Raw genomic sequence first — 5,468 nt, 5'->3', positions numbered from 1 at the left:
AAGTAGCTTGCTTACCAACCACATGGTTCTGGGTTCAATCCTACTGCATGGCACCTTGAGCAAGTGTCTTCTACTATAGCCTCGGGCCAACCAAAGCCTTGTGAGTGGATTTGGTAGACGGAAACTGAAAGAAACCTGTCGTATATCATCATCATCATCATTTAGCGTCCGCTTTCCATGCTAGCATGGGTTGGACAGTTCAACTGGGGTCTGTGAAGCCAGAAGGCTGCATCAGGCCCAGTCTGATTTGGCAGTGTTTCTACGGCTGGATGCCCTTCCTAACGCCAACCACACCGTGAGTGTAGTGGGTGCTTTTTACGTGCCACCTGCACAGGTGCCAGACGAGGCTGGCATACGGCCACAAACGGATGGTGCTTTTGCGTGCCGCTAGCATGGGGGCCAGGCGAGGCTAGCAACGGACACGAACGGATGGTGCTTTTTATGTGCAGCCGGCATGAGGCCAGTCAGGGCGGCGCTGGCAACGGTCACGAACGGATGGTTCTCTTACATGCCACCGGCACTGGTAACTCAGCTGCAATTTCCATTGATCGATTTCGATTCTGATCCTCACTTGCCTCAACAGGTCTTCACAAGTAGAGTTTTGTGTCCCAAGAAGGGAAGGTATGCATACGTAGGCTGGCTCCATCCCATGTAGAAGGCCACCGGTTATGGTCTCACTTGTCCTGCCGGGTCTTCTCGCGCACAGCATACTTCCAGAGGTCTCGGTCTCTAGTCATTTCCTCAGTGAGACCTAAAGTTCGAAGTCGTGCTTCACCACCTCGTCCCAGGTTTTCCTGGGTCTGCCTCTTCCGCAGGTTCCCTCAACCGCTAGGGTGTGGCACTTTTTCACACAACTATCTTCATCCATTCTCGCCACATGCCCATACCAGCGCAATCATCTCTCTTGCACACCACAACTGATGCTTCTTAGGTCCAGCTTTTCTCTCAAGGTACTTACACTCTGTCGAGTATGAACACTGACATTACACATCCATCGGAGCATACTGGCTTCATTTCTTGTGAGCTTACGCATATCCTCAGCAGTCACGGCCCATGTTTCACTGCCATGTAGCATGGCTGTTCGTACACACGCATCATACAGTCTGCCTTTTACTCTGTGCGAGAGGCCTTTTGTCACCAGCAGAGGTAAGAGCTCTCTGAACTTTGCCCAAGCTATTCTTACTCTAGCAGTTACACTTTCAGCACACCCGCCCCCGCTGCTGACTTGGTCACCTAGGTAACGGAAGCTATCAACTATTTCTAGTTTTTCTCCCTGGAAAGTGACGGAAGTTGGTCTCAGAGCATTTTCAGTGTTTATTGTTCCTGAGCATCTGCCACATACAAAAAAACCATCTTCCTAGTTAGCCTTCCTTTGACATTGCTGCACCTCTTATGTGTCCATAGCTTACACTTGGTGCATCTTATAGAGTTTCTACTTACACCTTTTCTACAGATCGAGCAGGGCCATCTACCTGAAGGCGTTTGTGATTTGTCTACCTTCCTACTGATTACGACTTTGGTTTTAGCTAGATTGACTCTAAGGCCCTTCGATTCTAATCCTTGTTTCCACAACTGAAACTTCTCCTCCAGTTCTGATAGTGACTTAGCAATTAGAGCAAGGTCATCAGCATAGAGGAGTTCCCAAGGGCATCCTGTCTTGAATTCCTCCGTTATTGCCTGGAGGACTATGATAAATAGGAGGGGGCTGAGGACTGAGCCTTGGTGGACCCCTACCTCTACCCGGAATTCTTCACTGTACTCGTTGCCAACCCTCACCTTACTAGCAGCGTCCTGTACATGGCTCGCACAGCTCTCACTAACCATTCATCTATCCCTAGTTTCCTCATTGACCACCAGATAAGGGATTGGGGGATCCTGTCGAAGGTTTTCTCCATGTCAACAAAAGCCAGGTTATCTTTGGCTTATCTTTGGCTAGGTATTTCTCCTGCAGCTGCCTTACCAGGAATATAGCATCAGTGGTACTTTTCCCTGGCACGAACCCAAACTGCATCTCATCTAAACTAACTCTCTCTCTAATTAGTTGGGCTATGACCCTCTCCGTAACCTTCATCACCTGATCCAACAGCTTGATACCTCTGTAATTATTTGTATCTAGGGTGTCACCTTTACCTTTGTAGCAGTTGACTATTATGCTGCTACACCAGTGTATCACCTGATTAACTATACGGGTGACTAGGCTATAGCCGACACTACCAGATATTTTGAGCATCTCTGTAGTGATTCCTGATGGGCCTGGGGGCTTTCCCTGTCTTCATGCTTCTAATTGCCTTAACTACCAAGGAACTATCAACTCGGATAGCTGGTCCCTCTGTTGGGTCAACATTCGGCAGACTCTCTTTATCCCATTCATTTTCTTTATTCAGCAACCTTTCATAGTGGCGTCTCCAAACCTCTCTCTTTGCATCCTCATTTAGCGCAAGTGAACCATCTTCCATGCGAACACACTTCTCTCCTACCACATCACGATTCTCTCTCACACACTGTCTTGCAACGCGAAACACCTCCAGTCTTTGGTCCACACGGCGCAGAACATTGGCAAATTTTTTCTTATCTGCTTACCCTCTGGCTAAATAAACCTGTCTCCTAGCTTCTCTTTTGGCAGTCTGATACAATTCCCTGCTACCCCCATTTTACCAGTCCTTCCAAGCCTGTCCCTTTTCTCTAATAGCCCTGTCTACAACATTGTTCCACCATCACGTTATTCTAGGTCGAGAGGGGACTTTGCACAAGCCACAGATCTGGTCAGTGGCTCTCAGCAGGTTGTCCCTTAGAAACGTCCAGTTGTCTTCTATATATGTATATATATATATCATCATCATCATTAACATCTCATATATATATATACATATATAATACATATATATATATATATATATATATATACATATATATATATATATTATATATATGTGTATATATATATATATATATATATATATATATATATGTGTGTGTGTGTGTGTTTATATATGTGTGTATGTGTGTGTGTATACGTTTGTGTCTCTGTGTATGTCCCCCCAACATTGCTTGACAATCGATGCTGGTGTGTTTACATCCCCATAACTTAGTGGTTCGGCAGAAGAGGCCGATGGAATAAATTCTAGGCTTGCAAAGAATAAATACTGGGGTCGATTTGTTCGACTAAAGGCAGAGCTCCAGCATGGCCACAGTCAAATGACTGAAACAAGTAAAAGAGTAAATAATACACTATCACATAAGAATTTTATAAGCATTTTGTAAAGTTTCTTAACTAGAAAATTGCCACGTAGCAGCAGGTGATGGCTCATGGACTGGTGCTGGTCCGGAGACCACCACTTTGAATAGCACTGATGTACTGAATGGTGTAGACCAGTGATTCCCAACGTGGGGCCTAGGAAAATGTGGTGGGGCATGATACTGTAGTTGCCAGGCACAAAGTTCTCATAAAAGTCATCCACTTTTTTTTCTTAATCAATAATGTACTTCCTTTTGTACTCTGTACTTTAAAAAAGAGTTACTGGTAGATTCTTTTGTATTAAATAATTGTAGTAAAATATCGAAAATAGAACATTTTTTCCAACTGCCTGTGGGGTATAGATTTTTCTTGATAGTTAAAATTTGAATTTTTTGTTGGAGAAAGGAAATAAAACATAGTGACATCTGTGAGAGAATCTTATAGGTAGGAGGAGATAATTTCATAGAACTGGGAATTCAGATATGCTCCAGCTTTAAGGCTCTGGCCATGCTGGAGCACCTAAAACAATTACAGTGTGTTATATACACAAAACAGTTTATAAGTGTGTGCATGTATGCATGTGTGTGAGCACACATATATATTTATACTCACATATGCATACACACAGTTCATGCTAATGTATAGACATACATATACACATACATACACACGCACACACATACACAGAGCCTATACACAAACACACACACATGCACACTGGTTTTTCCAGACAAAACACAGGCATTCGGGAATAGCTGTCCATGGAACTTTTATATGTGTTTATCCTCCACCATCACTTGACAACTGATGTCGGTGTGTTTACCTCCCCATAACTTGGTGGTTTGGTGAAGGAGACTGATAGAATAAGTGCTAGGCTTACAAAGAATAATAATTATTTACTTATTTGCATTGGACATTTAATCTCAAAGACTGGTTCAACACTCCAATCAGCTGATGACTACTTTTCTGCAGATCTTTGACATATTCTTTGAGAAGAATCACGTTATTGCCATATAAAAGTTCCATGGACAGCTACTCCCGAATTCCTGTGTTTTGAAATTGTATGGATAATACCATACCTTAATAGCTTCTAAGCTGAAGTGAAGACAGCATGTTCTTTGTCTATTTCCTATCCTTCTTGGAGATTTTAGGTAAAATTATACTAATGTGTCCATCTGTTTTAATTTAATTGAATTCTTTGTCTTTATGCAGCTGAGGATTGCTCTGCATTTAAACTGATGTAATGATTGTATTGTTCAATTAAATGGAGTTGCTTGAAACGATCGTACTACATTACCTCTGGATATCCTTGTTGCTTATTTTGGTGTTATATATATATATATAATATATATATATATATATATATATATAGATATATATATATATATATATACGGCAATATCACGTTGAAAATACCGGTTCTCATCCAATCACTGAAGTTAAGCAACGATGAGCCTCATTAGTACTTAGATGGGTGACTGCTTGGGAAACCTAGGTGCTGTAAGCATCACACATTTTTTGTCCAACCCATGCTAGCATGGAAAACGGATGTTAAATGAATCTTGGGGTTAGTAGCCTGGGCTCTTAACTACTACGCCATATGCTTGATGAAGGCTGGAGGGTATATCAGCCGAAACGTGTTAGCAACAAACAAGAAGAGTACAAATATCCGTCAAATGTAAATAATGTAAATAATGCTCTCTTACAATGTTGGCAGATAAAAAGCGCCATTCGAGCATGGTTGATGCCAGTGCTGTCTGACTGGTCCCGTGTCAGTGGCACATAAAAAGCACCATTCGAGTGTGGTCAATGCCAGTGCTGCCTGACTGGCTTGTGTGCTAGTGGCACATAAAAAGCACCATTCAAGTACTGCCTGACTGGCCCTTGTGCTGGTAGCACATAAAAATCACTCACTACACTCTCAGAGTAGTTGGTGTTAGGTAGGGCATCCAGCTGTAGAAACATTGCCCGATTGGATTGGATTGGATTGGAGTCTGGTGCAGCCTTTTGCCTCACCAGTCCTCAGTCAAACCATCCAACCCATGCCAGCATGGAAAGCAGATGTTAGACAATGATGATGTTGATCATCATCAAAATCTCAAAGCTGTGATGTAATGCATGATTAATTCAAAACAATGTGAATAAATAAGCATTGCATTTAACAAAGAAATCATCATCATCATCATCATCATCATTTAATGTCCGCTTTCCAAGCTAGTATGGGTTGGACAGT

General features: G+C 42.6%; 1 pseudogene; it reads left to right on the top strand.

The window, feature by feature from the left end:
- The first annotated feature begins 4,623 nt into the window (after positions 1-4,623).
- On the top strand, positions 4,624-4,742 carry LOC115220801 (annotated as a pseudogene).
- The last annotated feature ends 726 nt before the right edge of the window (positions 4,743-5,468 follow it).

Source organism: Octopus sinensis, linkage group LG1 (assembly GCF_006345805.1).
Source record: "Octopus sinensis linkage group LG1, ASM634580v1, whole genome shotgun sequence".
NCBI classification, from domain to species: Eukaryota; Metazoa; Mollusca; class Cephalopoda; order Octopoda; family Octopodidae; genus Octopus; species Octopus sinensis.
This window is presented reverse-complemented; position numbering and strand designations above follow the sequence as displayed.